This window comes from Glycine max, chromosome 16, assembly GCF_000004515.6.
Source record: "Glycine max cultivar Williams 82 chromosome 16, Glycine_max_v4.0, whole genome shotgun sequence".
Lineage (NCBI taxonomy): Eukaryota > Viridiplantae > Streptophyta > Magnoliopsida > Fabales > Fabaceae > Glycine > Glycine max.
In genome coordinates this window covers 22560406-22578540 of record NC_038252.2, presented here as the reverse complement: position 1 = coordinate 22578540, position 18135 = coordinate 22560406, and positions in this window count along the sequence as shown.

Below are 18135 nucleotides of genomic sequence, written 5' to 3'. Positions count from 1 at the left end.
CTATAACATGTCGACCTTCGCGGTCTTTCTTTCTTTTTCCTTTTTGTTTCATTCACAAAATTATACACCTGTGGTCCTTTATGAGGAAAACCTTTCTTTGTACATCTATATTCTTATACATGACAAACTTTTTCTGTACACGCATTGGAACTCTTTCTCTTTACGTCACACGGTCTATATACAAACCCTAATTACGTTCAAAGATTTTTTCGTTTTTCTCCAACGTACACCTATGGTTCATACAAAAGCTTCTTTATATACACTCGTTGTTCACACACACAAGAATTTCTCTACACGTATTTTTTATAAAAAACCCTTCTATGCACATTTTCCTTTTTCTTTATATATGCAAACATTTTATTCACAACACTTCTTTCCTTTTTTATCATGATTTTGGTTCATTTTATTTTTAGGACGACGTTCCTAAATGAAAAATTCTACGCGATTCTGGAATTTCAACAGACATTATTGACAACAACGAAACAAGTACCGACGTAACAACTCAAACGATATGTATGTACAAAACAAATGACAATCGCGACATCAAAAAACAAACGTTAGTCCCTCAAGTCATGTAAATGATAAAGGATGAAACATAAAAGAACATGAATCTGGGGATCCCACGGTCATGTGGCTCCGCATGCCACCGGTCTCTTGGGACACGGTAACAAAAAGTGGGGTGGTCGACAAAAGCAGGGCTTTTGCTCCTACGTATCCTCAATTTGTGATGAGGAACTCAGACCTACGTAGTTCTTGACAACTGTGAGACTAAAAATAGTCTCGGTGTTTTCTTCACCAAAATGCGAACATGCTTTAGTAAAGAGACAAAACTTCCAACTGATCAGAGCAACATATGCTCTTTGGATGAAAAACAATGTGTCTATCGGGGAAGGAGAGTATGCTGATGAAATATTCTCATAACCGTAAATGAGATTTTGGATGTTAGCATTTCATTTCTAAACGACCATTTAGAGGAAACACTGGGTCCAACAAAGATAGGAGAAAATCACTCAAAGTGTATCAATCTCACACAGGTAAGTGTTTTATCCTAATTCCGAACCATAGATATGTCATGACTTGATTTTGCAAATCATTTCCTATCAAATCAAAGATTACATGCGTGATCATGGATCAATAGGACTTATTTTGGGAATGGTTTTTAGGTGGGGAATTTGGCTTTGAGTGTTTTTGCCTTCTCCTTTTCTGTTTTTGTTTAGTGCGTGGTGAGAAAGTCGCTAGCGCACAGGATTTTGGTTGGCAATCAAAGGGAGAGGGCCACTTTGGGTCGTGGTTTCCTTTCTTTTTTGTTTACTTGGTGACAATTCTGTATTGTTCAGATATTGTCTTGTCCGAAGACCTTTCTGCATATTTCTTCTGTTTTCTTCCGATCCTTGATCGAGAATTTTCCTTTCTCCCACTCTTTCATTGGGAATTTTCTTTCTGTTTTGTGTCTTCTCCCTTTCTTGGATTGGGAATTCTCTCTTCTTTTTTGTGTCTTCTCCCTTTCTTGGATTGGGAATTTTCCTTCTCTTTGTGTTTTCTTTCGAGGGTAAGGATTATGGTGAGTTGGGATTTTGGCTCAAGGCTTGTAGAACGGCCGGTCATGATACATGTCAGGATTTGGCCAGCGGTTCGGGGATAAAGGGGATGTCCCCACATTATTCCCATGAAACACATGCAACAAATGATGATTAGGAAATTTTATGCAAAACTGGTCATGCATGCACCCATGTGGACACTCAAGCATCAAGTTTTTATGGTCATGTGACACTAGGGCTCAGGATTCATTTTCCCTATTTTAAGTCAACCCAGTGTTTCCAAAATACGTTCTTTTATCAATTTGTGCATTCATTCGAGTCCATTTTGGGTGTTCGAAAAAACTTTTCACAGCATTTACCCTTCAAATGTGTACACACATTTTTTCAAAAACGGGTTAAGATCAGTAAAATCTTTCAAAGAAAAGTTGGAAATTATCTCTTTTCACAAGCATGTTGTTTTTTAGCTAGACAACCTTTATTATTTTTTATTTTCTATTTTTTTTTCTTCCTTCTTATTCTTTTCTTGCTCGCTCTCTTTTTTCCCATGAGGTATTTTGCTACCTAAACATACATATATTTTGTTTTGTGAGATATTTTTGCTATATACATGCATATCCAAGGTATCTTGCTACCTAAACATACATATATATATATATATATATTGTGAAGTATTCAAGGTATCTTTCTACCTAAACATACATATATACATATTTCTTTTTGTGAGGTATGACTACCTTCCGAGCTTGTGCTTGTTTTATTTAAATTCCTAGGATCATGAGCAACTAGGTGTGTCCTGCTATGACTTGAGAAACAAAAGTGATCAAATAACAAGCAGAGATTTAAAAGGTACTAGGTTGCCTCCTAGTAGCGCTTCTTTAACGTCTTGAGCTGGACGCATGATGGCTTGTCGGTCACGGACCTAGTACTTTGCTTACCTTTGACTTTGGACTTGGTCGCCTATTGGTCGGCCATGGGTCGTAAGCAACGCTCTAACCTTTTTGTGGATGAGCTGAGGTGAACTCTAGAGGTGATGGTGGTGTGTCTGTTGCCCGCTGCCGGCCATCCCCAGGCTACTGTGGTGTTTCGCCCTGTGCCTGCCTGGAGACGCAGTACTTCTTGATGAAAGCTCGATTAGTAGGGGGCCTGATGCCCTTGCTGGAGGTGACAGGCACTCCGTAGAACTGACAGAGACCCATAATTAGAGCTTGACAACTCCAAGACCCTGCTGGACTTCTTTGGGTCCACTGGGTGTCTTGCAGGCGCGATCCCTGCAAACAATAGATGAAATCAGAAATCAGTTGAGTGATGTGCATACTTACCTATGATGACGTGACCTTGCCGGGGGGAACGGGCACCCTGTAGGACTACAGAGGCCCGTAACCAGAGCTGGAAACCCCAGGGCCCTATTGAACTTCTCCGGGTCCACTGGGTGTCTTTGTGGGTTCGATTCCTGCAAACTATAGATGGTATCAAAAATCAGTTGAACCATTTGTATACTTACCTATGTCACGATGTCATGACCTCGCTGGGGGAACAGGCACCCTGTAGGACTGACAGAGGCCCGCAACCAGAGCTGGAAACCCCAGGGCCCTGTTGGACTTCTTCGGGTCCACTGGGTGTCTTGTGGGCGCGATCCCTGTAAACAATAGATGACATCAGAAATCAATTGAGCCATGTGCATACTTACCTATGTCATGACGGCACAGACCAACTGATACATCTGCAGGGGGAGATTGGCATTGTGGTCGCCGGGCAGAATGTTACTAAATAGCAACGTCATCCATATCCATGTAAAAGTGGTCATGTTGGTGCGCATGATCCACCCTCGTCTTTTTGCAGCGGCACGGGTGAAATCTTGCCCCGATATGCATAGTAGATGCGTGATAGCCTCCCTCTCTGGATGTGCTCGCACAGTTGGTCGCCCTCTAATATCAGGGGGTGGCCTAGGAACTGATAAAAGGAAACTACTGGCCCCTTAACCGGGAGCGCAAGTCTCGGTTAAGCATCTAAGAGCAAAGGACCTTATATTCTCTTAAGGTGTGGATATGGAGCACACTGAATATGAGGACGCGTAGCCCTCTAAAGGCGAGGGCGTGCAGCCCTCTGAAGTTCAGGACGTGCCTCCTTTTGAAGGCGAGGGAGTGTAGTCCTATGATGGCGAGGACGTTCAGTCCTCTAAAGGTGAGGGCGTGTCGCCCTTTGAAAATGGGGGACATGTGGTCCTCTGATGGAGAGGACGTGTAGTCCTCTAAAGGCGAGGACATGTAGTCCTCTGAAGGTGAGGGCGTGTAGCCCTACAAAGGTGAAGGTACATGACCCTTTGACGACGAGGACGTGTAGTCCTCTGAAGTTGAAGACGTGTAGTCCTCTGAAGGCGAGGGTGTGCGGCCCTCTGAAGGCGAGGACGTGTAGTCCTCTGATGGCGAGGACATGTAGACCTCTGAAGAAGATAGGTACTAGTACCCAAGGGTCCACCTTTATGAGAAAACAAGAGGTCGGCCCATCGAGAGGGCCGGTCATCCAACAAGATTGGACACGAGATGTAGGAAATCTATGCAGTTAACATGATTTTTAGGGATGCAGACGCATGCAACCTTTATTGTGAAATTTGGTAATGCTGACCTCATATGAAACAATGCAATGCAATGGAAAGTTGTACAATGTTCATGACATTCTTTCCCTATTTTGTGATTTTGATCTTGATTTAATTTTTTGGAAAACACAGATTGACTGTCCTTTTGAAAAAGGTGATAATTCATGCAACCTTATCCTATCTTTTGCAAATCTCTCCAGGAACTCCCTCAGAGTGTATGTTCTGTTTGATTTAGTCACTTGACCATTTTGGAGTGACGGCAACGGAGCCGTTTGACGTTTAATCAATCTATTGAAATTCCAGGGTTTGTCTCCTTTTTTTTCTTGTTTAAAAACATCGACGGGTGAGAACTTTTGATCTGCCCTTATGTTCACTTGAGGCTCATGCACGATGCCCCTCATTGCCCCAGTGTAAGGCTTTGAGGTACCAATTGTTATCTTTTGTCATGACCTTGTAGCTGGGAACCTATTGGGTGAAAACTTCTAATCTGCCCCTAGGTTCGCTTGAGGTTTTTGCATGGTGCCTTTCGTTGCCCCGGTGTAAGGCTTTCAGGTACAATTGTTGTCTTTCGTCATGACCTTGTAGCAAGGAACCTATTGGGTGAGAACTTCTAATCTGCCCCTAGGTTCGTTTGAGGTTTATGCATTGGGCCTTTCATTGCCCCAGTGTAGGGCTTTGAGGTACAATCATTGTCTTTCGTCATGACCTTGTAGCAAGGAACCTATTGGGTGAGAACTTCTAATCTGCCCCTAGGTTCATTTGAGGTTTATGCATGGGGCCTTTCATTGCCCCAGTGTAGGGCTTAGAGGTACCAATTGTTGTCTTGTTTTCACAACCTCGCAGTGAGGAAGAACGAAAGATGCAGTTGATTCTTGCAAAAAGAATTTTCCAAGGACGAGAAATAGTTGAAGGATCTTTCAGTTGATGGATTAAGTCAAATGACTCCTATGTAGAAGCAAGATGTTTTGATGTCTTGATGATGCTAAAGGATCAAGTGCTTCTAAGTTTTACTCAAGACAAGAATCCAAGAAAATCAAGATATATGATCAAGTTGATCTCTAGAATCTTTAGGAAGAAGTTTCCAAATTGAAAATACAAAAGGTTTGACCAAAGAATTCTATCATTTCAAATTGAGATTTTCTCTATGGTAATCGATTACCAGCAACTGAAAATGTTTATAACAGTCACTAGAAATTTGAATTCAAAATTTATAATGTGTAATTGATTACACATGGATGGTAATTGATTACCAGCAGTTTATTGAACTTTTTAATTCAAATTTTTAAAACCTATAATCGATTACACAAGTCTTGTAATCGATTACCAGAGGGGATTTTCAGAAAATAATTTCCAAGAGTCACATCTATCAAATGTTTTATGAATGGCCATCAAGGGTCTATTTATATGTGACTTGGAAACACGAATTTAAAGAGAGTTTCCATTGCCCAAAAAGTTTTATCCTCTCAAAAGATTAAGAGTTTTTCTAAACTGAAATGTCTTTATCCTCTCAAAAAGATTCCTTGGTCAACCAATTGCATATTCAATAAGGAATTTTGATTGATCTTCATTTTACAATCTATCTCTTTTAAGAGAGATTTCTTCTTCTCTTCTTCTTATTTCTGAAAAGGAATTAAGAGACCGTGGGTCTCTTGTTGTAGGGGATTCTTGAATACAAGGGAAGGGTTGTCCCTGTGTGCATTGTTAATCCGAAAAGAGAGAGTGAAAGCTTAATTGGGGAATAATCTTTGTATCTTAATTCAACCCTTTTTCCTTAAGGTAACTGAGGCCACTTGTCCAACATCCTATTCTTGATAACTCACTTCTCTCCTAAAGACAGACTTTCCGAAATGATAAAATGAGGTCACATGGACGTCTTGAAAACATAGTCATTCAAATGCTTTTTTTTATTTTGAAACTTATTTGTTTTGAACTTTACACGTTGTTTTACGGCACCCCTACCAACGTGCAAAACGAGTAATCTCTGATTGAACGGTCTTGGAAGTCCAAACTCAGGAGCACAGGTTGTTTAAGCAAACAGACCAATGGCTTGCACCCACATTCCGGTGAAAGTTGAATAAGCAAAGATGCGTTTGTGAGAGGATGAGGGACAAAGATATCAAATTTATCCATTTTATTTAGCATTGTAACTATGGTTTACAATAATGGCATAAACTTGAAGATCCTGATGAGTCATTAGAGACATCTAACAACAGCTTTCAAAATTGCCCCATGTGTGGCATCTCTTGTCAATGTCAGGATTTACACACGATTCTCCTCAAATTTCAGCCAGCCCGCATCAATTAGACCTTGCACCTTACGCTTCAGGCCCCTACGATGCTCAATGGAATGCCCCGGGGATTCTCCATGACAAGCACACATTGCGTTCGAGTCGTATTCTCGGAGAAATGGAGGTTGATGAACCTTGGTTGGGGTTATGGCTACCATTGAGTTATCAAGTAGATATGGGAGCAAGTCAGCATAGGACACTGGAATTGGGGTGAATTCTAAGGCTTTCTCTCTGCAAAATTCATTTCTTGGTTGGTGTTTTGGTTTACGCTAAAGGTGGTGTTTGTCATTGGAATTGCGGTAGGTAGGCTTTGTGGTTGATTTTAGGGATGGCCTTTCTGGATAACTGGGCGGTGGGTAAGGATAAGGTTTGTGTTGCAACCTACCCTTCGGCGGGAGGGCGACGCGAGACTCGCGGGATGCGTGTTCCAAAAAAGGAATACGCGCGGAGTCGCCACCAACGTTTATTTGAGGAAAACGTCGGAAAAACCGGAAAAGACGCGATCTACGAACTTTTAAGTGAAAGGCTCGGGAGTTGTATTTACGCACGGGGAAGGTATTAGCACCCCACACGTCCGTCCCAAGGGACGACAGCCTTTAATCGAATGTGCAAACATGACTTTTATTTTTTATGTTCCCTTTTTATGTCTTTATATCCTTTATACCCTTTTTATATTTTTACTCTTTTTGTGGTCGACAAGGGTGTTTCCCTTTGCTCCTACGTATTCCTCAATTGCGATGAGGAAATCAGACCTACGTAGTTCTTTTTTATCAAGTGATTTGTTTTTTACTTAAGAGGTGATCATTTTAAGGCGTTGGACCTTGAAAATGATCCATTTTACTTAGTAAGAAATTGAAATGACAAACTTCAAAAAAAACTATTTTTATGGACGAGCTTGACTAGGCGAGTTGATTTTAGCCTTAGTTTCACTTTAGTTATTAGTCAATTTGATTAAGAATGAGAAATCCCAAAGAGAAAACGTCCGATTGATTTTTCGCTTTATTTTACTAAAAGACGTTTTTTTATTATTATATTATTATTTTACCTATTTTTTTTATTTCCAACGTGGTTACGGCACGACCGAACGGTCGGAATTCATTTTAACCGAAGTTAACGAATAATACAATTCAAACGATCGGTGGAAATTTATTTTATTTTTAGGTTAAGCGAGAAATGACTTAAATAAAATGGCTTAAGCACGTCAAAAAGGGGTATAAAAAGTAAATGAAACGAGAATAAACATACACGAAACACAATGTGGACCACCACGGGTACATAGAATGAATCGAAAAGCTTGGTTCGAGGTACTTACCCGTTGAAGATCGAAGAACGATGAAGAACGTCGAAGAACGGTCGAAACCTTTGCGAAATTCCTTACGGAAACGTTTCGGAAGCGCCTCGGCTTAGATTTTCTTCACGGAAACAATTTTTCCAAGCAAATTCGAAAGAGAGAGAAGTGCCTAAGGGGCTAAACCCTTTTTCACTTCACTTCTCCCCCTATTTATAGAAAATTGGGGGAGAAGCTTGCCACCCAGCTCGCCCAGGCGAGCAGGGTTGCTTCCTCCAGAAGCAACAGCCTTCTAGAGGAATCTTCTGGAGGGCCCAAGTGGGCCTGGTTACTATTTGCACCCCCATTTTTACTAAGTACACCCCCCTACCTTTTTTTTGGTGATTCTTTTTTCGTAAAGTTACGGAAACTTACGAATTTTGTAACGATACTTGTTTTCTTTCCGTAATGTTACGGAACCTTGTGAATTACATAATCACCCCTTTTTTGACTTACGGAATGTTACGAAACCTCACTAATTGTGCAACGATGCTTCCATTTGATTTCCGGTGTGTCACGGAACCTTACGGATTGTGCATCAATATTTTCTTTTGTTTTCCGGCACGTCCCGGAATTTCACAAATTGCCTAATGATGGGTGCCAAGCACCTTACAAGGACTAAACAAAAGTCGCATGTCATCAAGCAAAGGTCCCCGGACGAAATTAGGGTATGACAATTGCCCCTCTTTACTTGTCTTTTATTGGAGAAAAAAGGAAAGTAAAGATAAGACACTAATTTCGTTCCTCTCGGTTGACGAGAGTCGCGGGTGACCATAAAATTTCCGCATGCAAATGACTCGTTGTTCCCAGGGGAACAAAAGGTGCAGAAGACGATGTCAGTCTCTGCCTGCTATCAAGCGTTCTGTTTTACAGATAGCAAAAGAATGTTTATACGGATAACCACTCGGGTATTTCCGCCCGTCAGCATGACTCAAAAGTCAGTATGACAAATCTTGTAAGTGCGGAAGATGATGTAAATCTCCGCGTGTCGACGGGCTTGTCGGCCGCGATTGACGAAGGGTGCAGAATGACCATAATTTGTCTCCGCATGTCATCGGGTCCGCCGCCTCTGGATGACAAAAGGGTGCAGAATGACCATAATTTGTCTCTGCGTACCATCGGACACGACTGTGTCTGAATGGCAAAGGGGTGCAGACTGACCATAATTTGTCTCCGCATGTCATCGGGCCCGCCGCCTCTGGATGACAAAAGGGTGCAGAATGACCATAATTTGTCTCTGCGTGCCATCGGACACGACTGTGTCTGAATGGCAAAGGGGTGCAGAATGACCATAATTTGTCTCCGCATGTCATCGGGCCCGCCGCCTCTGGATGACAAAAGGGTGCAGAATGACCATAATTTGTCTCTGCGTACCATCGGACACGACTGTGTCTGAATGGCAAAGCGGTGCGGAATGACCATAATTTGTCTCCGCATGTCATCGGGCCCGCCGCCTCTGGATGACGAAAGGGTGCAGAATGACCATAATTTGTCTCTGTGTGTCTCATGACCTCAGGGTCATTACGACAGATCTTGTGGGGCGGCCGACAAAAGCAAGGCTCTTGCTCCTACGTATCCTCCAATGAGGAACTCAGACCTACGTTGTTCTTGATAACTTGTGATACTAGAAATAGTCTCAGTGTTTTCTTCGCTAAAATGCGAACGTGCTTTAGTAAAGAGATAAAACTTCCAACTAATCAGATCAACATATGCTTTTCGGACAAAAACAATGTGTCTATCGGGGAAGGAGAATCTGCTGATGAAATTTTCTCATAACCACAAATGAGATTTTGGATGTTTAGCATTTCGTTTCTAAATGACCATCTAGAGGAAACACCGGGTTCGAAAAAAATAGAAGAAATCCACTCAAAGTGTATCAATCTCGCACAGGTAAATGTGTCATCCTAATTCCGAACCATAGATATGCCATGACTTGACTTTGCAAATCATTTCCTATCAAATCAAAGATTACATGCGTGATCATGGATCAATAGGACTTCCCTTGGGAGTGGGTTCTTTTGGTGGGTTTTTCGGCTTTTGAGTTTCTTGGCTTTTTCCTTTTCTGTTTTTGTTTGACGCGAGGCGAGCAAGTCACCGACGCACAGGATTTTGGTTGGCAATCAAAGGGGGAAGACCACTTCAGGTTGTGGTTTCCTTTCCTTCCTTTTGTTCATTTGGTGACAATTCTGTATTGCTCAGATATTGTCTGGTCCAACGACCTTTCTGCACATTTCTTCTGTTTTCTTTCAATCCTTGATCAGGAGCTTTCTTTCCTTCTTCTTCTTCCTTTTTTACTTTCTCCCATTCTTTGATTGGGAATTTTCTTTCTTTTCTTTTTGCTTTCTCTTTGATTGGAAATTTTCCTTTCTTCTCTTTTTTTTGCTTTCTCTTTGATTGGAAATTTCCTTCTTTTCTTTTTTGCTTCCGAGGGTAAGGATTGACATTCTCACCCTGGGTCAAGGTTTATGGTGAGTCAGGATTTTGGCTCAAGGCTTGTAGAATGGCTAGACATGATACATGTCGGGGTTTGGTTTGGCTCAAGGATAAAAGGGATGCCCCACATTATTTCCATGACACAAATGCAAAAATGATGATTTGGAAATTTTATGCAAAACTGGTCATGCATGCACCTATGCGGACACTCAAGTGTCAAATTTTTATGGTCATGTGATGCTAGGGCTCAGGATTCATTTCCTCTATTTTAAATCAACCCAATGTTTCCAAAATATGTTCTTTTATCAATTTGTGCATTCATCTGAGTCCATTTCGGGCGTTCGGGAAAAATTTCACAGCATTCACCCTTCAGGTGTACACACATTTTTTTCAAAAACTAGTTATGATCAGTGATTTTTTCAAAGAAAAGTTTGAAGTCATCTCTTTTCAAAAGCATGTCGGTTTTTTCAGCTAAACAACTTATTTTCCTTTTTCCTATCTTTTTTCTTACTTGCTCTCCCTTTTTTATTTTCTTATTTTTATTTTTATCATGATTTTTGTTTGTTTTATTTTATTATTATTATTATTTTTTTGGACGATGTTCCTAAACGAAGAACTCTACACGGTTCCAGAATTTCAAACATCATTGATAGTAATGATATATAAACACTAACGCAACAATCCAAACAAAAATGTATGCGCTGTACAAATGACAATCGAAACAACAAAAACAAACATTAGTCTCTCAAGTCAAAACATAACATATAAATGATAAAAGAAATATGAAAGAAAACATGAATCTGGGGATCTCCCAGTCATGTAGCTCCACTCCCTCCCAAGAAGTCAAGCAAATCGGCCATCTCCTCGTCCTCGTGGGCCTCCTCTCCATCGCTGGGAACTTCCGGGGGCGCCTCTCCTGCTTGGGCCTCGGGCCAATCCCCGGGCCATGCGACCTCTTCCCTGAACTGGTCTGGAGTAGGGCATGAAAAAGAAGCGAAGCCCTGGCTCTGCATGCTGAGGCTCATCTGGTATAGACAATCATGGGTCTGCACATGTGCCCGGTGGTTGGCTGCCTGCTGGCGAACCAAATGCCGTAAATACTGCTCCATGTCAAATGACCCAGCCGGGCCAGCCTGATGAGGTGGTGGTGGCGCGCCCGCGGCCTTTGGAGCATCCCCCTGAGCCTGTCTCTGGGTGCAGTACTTCTCAATAAAAGCCCGGGTGATGGGCGGCCGAATCACCTTGGTAGGTGCCACGGGGACTCCAAACGACTGGCAGAGTCCTGTGATCAGTGCGGGAAATCCCAGGGCCCTGTTGGACTTATCTGGATCCAAAGGGTGCCTAGTAGGCGCCATACCTGCAAAAATATAGATGGCATCAGCGATCAACTGAGCCACATGGACGCTCATCCGCGTCAGGATGGCGTACACCAGCTGACACTTCGGCAGGGGGAGGTCGGAATTATGATCGGTGGGCAGGATGTTGCTGAGCAGCAAAGTCATCCATATCTGAGTCAGGGTGGTCATGTTGGTGCGCATGATCCGCACCCGCCTTCCGGCAGCAATCCGGGCAAAATCCTGCCCCGGTATACATAGCAACTGAGCGATAGCCTCCTCATTGAACCCATCAGACCAGTTCCTCCTCTGGCCATACTCGCACTCCTGGCCCTCTTCCAGCACTAACGGATATCCCAGGAGCTGGCCGATAGCATCGGCATCAAACGGGATCCACTGACCCCTTACCCAGGACCTCATGTCACGCACGCCCTCCTCCGTTGGCCAAGCATTGGCATAAAATTCGAGGACTATTTCTGGATCGAACTTGGCCATGGGGGTAACTAGTGATGCCCACCGCCGGCGACCTATCTCCTCCTGCAAATCCGTATACTCGTTGTCCCTGAGCTGGACGCGTCGCTCCCGGAGAAATGACCATCCCTTGATGGCCTCGAAGCGCTGCTGGTGTACGGCGTTCCTAAAGCGGTGACTGTCATACTCAGGAGCGGAACTAGTTCCTTCGGCCGCCTTATCCTTCCTGGACCTCTTTGAGGCAAGCTTCCTCGGGGCCATTTCCTGCGAAGGAAAACATTCGGAAAGTTAGTTTTACCAAGAAATGCTACTCTTAAAACAAAAATGGTGTACAACCTCCTTCAATAAACACAAACATCAATGTAAATTTAGAGCAAACTCATGCACATACTTCCGTACGAACATTCACTCGCACAAGATATTCTTCTAACTAAGAAAAATGCACCCATGCACAATCAAGGCACCTTCGTTACCTAGATTATTTATATGTACTTCCAAGGTGTATTTGCTACCTACATCACATGCACTTCCTTGGCTAAATTTACATACATGCATACTCAAAGCATCTTGGCTACCAAAAATTGCACACGTGCACATTCTGGTATTTCTAATACCTATGCATATACAAACTTTGTGATGAATCTTGGCTATCTACACAATAAGATGCTACATTTCATGCTTTATTCAAGTGTTTTTACTACCTAAAGCCGCATGCAAATTCAAGTATATTTCCTTTTGCTGACTAAAATTGTATTCAAATTAAAAGGTATTTTTTTGTAATGTATTTTCTTTACATAACATGCAATATGTATATATTTTTTTGTGAGACATTTTGACTACCCAAAATTACATGTACATACATTCAAGTATTTTGCTACCACACCCAAAGTGTAAATTGCCAAAGGTATTTTGCTACCTATTCTAAACCTACACATTTATGATGAGCAAAATTCCTAAATATCTAGGCATAGGGAAATTATTGTAGCGTGGCTCATAGCTGATTGCCGGCCAAAAAGGGTAACTTTACCCAATAAGCACCCACTCTTGTGTTCTTTTGCATAAAAACTTTGGTTCCTAGGCCTAGGATATATGTGGGGCAATTACTCTAGCCCTTTCGGAAATGAATGCATGTCCCAAAAAAATAGAAAATATGTGCAAACCAAAACACCCCATGGGTTGTTTCCCTACGAAAACCACGCGCTAATGCCATTGAGGCATTTCACCGAACACTTGGTGGGCGCGCGTTTAGGCATTAATAGCAAGAGAACTGGGACAATGTGGCATATCCCATTGCTTCAAAATGCATTATAGGCCTAGGGCCATCTCATACAAACCCCCAATTCGACCCAATCAAGCAAGAAAACAAACCAAAATTGCCCCACATATTTGAGCACATTCCCACAATTTAGAGCACCAAAAGGAGATCAAAATACACCAATGAAAAGCTAGAAAGCTTAAGGATGGAACACTTACTTGTTGGTGATGAATAAAAGTGCAAAACGGAATCGAAGAACGCGAAAAGTAGAGACCCTAGGGGTGCAAACTCGTAAATTTTGTGGCTATGGCTTTTGAAAGGGGGGAAAAGAAGTTTTTGAATGCAAAAACGCCCCCCCTTTCGTCACTTTTATATTTTGGTGCAGGGGTTGCTCACCCAGGCGAGCTAACCTGCACTTTTTTTTTTTTTTTTGAGAGGAACATTAACCATGTCCCCTCCTTCCTTATGGTTTAGCATTTTGCCTAACTTGAACTTACTTAAGTTAGAATTAGGCGTTGATTACTTATTTTTAAAACAAACAAATAGTAAAAGAAAACTGCGAATACAAAGGATACGGGGCTGCCTTGCAGCGATGTTCTCTGCTTGTTTAGCGCAGAGAAGGGGCGACGATCAGTCGGTCGTGACCCCATCCCCAGTTGCATCCGTTCCTAAGTACCTGCAAGTAATAAACAACCAGGTATGGCCAATCCTGACCGCGTCGTTGTCTTACCTTGGTTGGTTTCTGCTGTTCATGTTTTGTCCCCACCCCAGAAGGTAGCTCAAGATGATCCTGCCCCTGTTTTACCACAACAATATGCATGCGTATGCGTATGCATGAATGCTTTCAAATGCAGCAAATTTTAGCGAAAGTTGGTTTAGGTTCAATTTTAATTAAGCGCTTGGGGCATCCCATGAACTGAGCGGAAGGGCTCAGGTGATCACAAATTAATGCAAGGTTTGAAACCAACGTGAGGACTAAAGCCTCGAATCCACGTTCATTTCTTTGAAAGATTGTAACGAGAGATACAGTAGACGGGGAACCCCTGGGGGAAATCCAGAAAACACGTAAAGATAAAGAACATGCAGCGACATCCTTAATTGCCCCAGATTCTAAGCATAATATCGCTTGACGACATCAGAATTCACAGGCGAAGGTAGCTCTTCGCCATCCATGTTGGTAAGCACCAGGGCTCCTCCGGAAAAAGCCCTCTTCACAACAAAAGGCCCTTCGTAGTTTGGGGCCCATTTTCCTCGATTGTCCTTGACGGCATGGGACATTTTCTTTAGCACAAGGTCTCCCTCATGGAACTTGCGCAAGCATACCTTCTTGTCGAATGCACTCTTCATTCTTTGCTGGTACAAGCGCCCATGACTCATGGCCGTTAAGCGCTTACCCTCAATGAGGTTGAGCTGGTCATAGCGCGTTTGGGCCCACTTTGATTCCTTTAATCCGGATTCTACCAAGATCCTTAATGACGGGACTTCTACCTCAAACGGTAACACAGCCTCCATCCCATATACCAATGAGAACGGTGTTGCCCCAGTTGACGTTCGCACTGAAGTTCGGTAACCGTGTAACGCGAATGGGAGCATTTCGTGCCAATCTCTATATGACACGGTCATCTTTTGGATTATCTTTTTGATATTCTTATTGGCCGCTTCCACGGCTCCATTCATCTTTGGCCGGTAGGGTGTGGAATTGTGATGCTGGATTTTAAACTCCTCGCACATTTCCCCCATCATCTTGTTATTCAGGTTGGTGCCGTTGTCCGTGATAATCTTCCTTGGCAAACCATATCGGCAGATGATCTCTTTCTTAATGAACCTGACCACCACACCCCTCGTGACATTGGTATAGGAGGCCGCCTCGACCCACTTGGTAAAATAATCTATCGCTACGAGGATGAAGCGATGACCATTCGAGGCCTTGGGCTCAATGGCCCCGATGACATCTATTCCCCACATGGAGAAAGGCCAAGGGGCAGACATGACATTCAGAGGATGTGGTGGGGCATTGACATTATCTGCGAACGCTTGACATTTGTGGCATTTCCTCACATGGACACAACAATCACTTTCCATGGTAAGCCAGTAATAACCTGCTCTTAGGATCTTCCTGGCCATAGCATGCCCGTTGGCGTGCGTTCCAAACGAGCCCTCATGGACTTCCTCGATCATGTGATTTGCCTCCCTGGCATCCACACACCGCAGGAGTGTCATGTCGTGATTTCTCTTATACAGTATACTTCCACTCATGAAGAAACCGGCTGCCAACCTTCTCAATGTCCTCTTATCATTGTCGGCAATCTCTGGCAGGTATTCTTTGCTTACGACATATCGCTTGATGTCGAAATACCAAGGCTTTCCGTCCCGTTCCTCTTCTACTTGGCAACAATGCGCGGGTTAGCTAGAACATAGACGCCAAAGTAGCAAGCGCATCCGCCATTTGATTTTCCTCGCGGGGAACATGATGGAAAGAGATCTCATCAAAGGTCTTAGCCAATTCCTTGATATAGGCTTTGTAGGGTATCAGCTTGGGATCTCTAGTTTCCCATTCCCCTCTCAGCTGATGGATTACCAATGCTGAGTCGCCGTACACCTTGAGTAGTTTGACATTGGAGTCAATTGCTGCCTGGACGACTAGGGCACATGCTTCATATTCGGCCATGTTGTTGGTGCAGTTGAATCCTAGCCTGGCTGTGAAAGGTACACATTGATTGTCCGGAAAGACCAATACTGCCCCAACGCCATGGCCTAGAATGTTTGACGCTCCGTCAAACCATACGGTCCATTTGTCCCGATCTTCGTCCAATTTTTCCTCAAACAAGGCCATGATGTCCTCATCCGGGAATTCAGGATGCATGGGCTGATAGTCGTTAAGAGGCTGTTGAGCCAAATAATCTGCTAAGGCGCTTCCTTTTATCGCCTTTTGGGTGACGTAGACTATGTCAAACTTGGATAGCAGGACTTGCCACCGGGCGATTCGTCCCGTGAGAGCTGGCTTTTCAAAGATGTACTTAACCGGGTCCATCTTGGATATCAACCAGGTAGTATGGCTCAGCATGTACTGCCTTAGGCGATGGGATGCCCATACTAAAGCACAACACGTTCTTTCGAGCAAGGAGTAGTTCATTTCACAGGTCGTGAACTTCTTACTTAGGTAGTAAACAGCGCGCTCTTTCTTTTCGGATTCATCATGTTGCCCCAGCATACACCCCATTGACTCGTCTAAGATTGTCATGTACAAGATGAGAGGCCTTCCAGGTACTGGTGGCATAAGCACGGGAGGATTCATAAGGCACTTCTTGATCCTTCCAAAAGCTTCTTGGCAATCCTTATTCCAGCGATCAGTTTGGTTTTTGCGTAAGAGTTTGAACAACGGCTCACAAATGGCGGTGAGCTGCGATATGAATCTGGCAATATAATTCAAGCATCCCAAGAAGCCCCGGACTTGCCTCTCAGTACGGGGTTCTGGCATCTCAAGGATGACCTTCACCTTTTCGGGGTCTACCTCTATTCCTTTCTGGCTCACGATGAAACCAAGCAATTTCCCTGATTTGACCCCAAAGGTACACTTGGCGGGGTTCAACCTTAATTGATATTTCTTAAGCCTTTCGAACAACTTCCGCAGGTTGACAAGGTGTTCTTCCTCGGATTTAGATTTAGCAATTATGTCATCCACGTAGACCTCGATCTCTTGATGCATCATATCATGGAACAAAGCTACCATGGCCCGTTGATAAGTTGCCCCGGCATTCTTGAGTCCAAAGGACATCACCTTGTAACAGAACGTCCCCCACAGAGTAACGAAGGTAGTCTTTTCCATATCCTCTGGCGCCATCTTTATCTGATTGTAACCGGAGAAACCGTTCATGAAGGAAAATAAAGTGAAATTGGCCGTGTTATCCACGAGGATATCGATGTGTGGCAAAGGAAAATTGTCCTTGGGACTGGCCCGATTCAGGTCCCGATAATCCACACACATTCGTACTTTCCCATCTTTCTTAGGGACCGGTACAATGTTGGCAACCCATTCCGGATACCGAGCGACGGCCAGAAAACCAGCGTCAAATTGCTTCTTCACTTCTTCTTTTATCTTCAAGGATGTTTCGGGCTTCATCCTTCTCAGTTTCTGCTTTACCGGGGAACACTCGGGATTTAGAGGTAATCGGTGTTGTACAATGTCAGAACTCAAACCGGGCATATCTTGGTATGACCAAGCAAAGATGTCTTGGTAGTCTTTTAGCAGGATTATTAATTCTTCACGGATAGGTGCGGTAATACCTGTGCCTATCTTTACTTCCCTTTTTCCACTGCCAATTCCCAAGTCTACTAGTTTTGTTTCTTCTTGATGAGGCCCCATTTCTTGGTCCTCACGGGCGACCATCCTTTCTAATTCTGGGGGAAGTCCCACATCCTCGTTCCCTTCATCTTCCGTTTGATTCGTTTCTTGTTCGAAGTTGATAAGCGGGTCCCAGGTATTAGTACCTTCGGGGGACTCGTCATCGGATCTGCCGTTTCAGAAATAAAGAAGTAAACATGCAAATGAATGAGAATGGGTAGAGACGTAGGAACAGATGAAGAAAGATCCTTGTATTATGAATTCAAAAACAAAAGACACAAAGCCTTAACAAAAGGAAAAACTCTAAAGCCTAGGCCCAACTATAGAGCTTTTAAAACCGTAAAGGTTTACATTATGCTCGTTGCGTAAATGCCGGGGCGTTCCTCCACTCGCCAATTTCCCAGCTGGAAATCAGGAGGGCATGGTCGTACCAAATCCAATGTACTCGGAACATCATCTTCGTATATCGCGACCACTTGACCTTCGTCTCCCAAACCCGCGCTTATAAAGCTTCTACTTATGTGACAGGGCGGGCTTCCTTCACTTTCTTGTCTC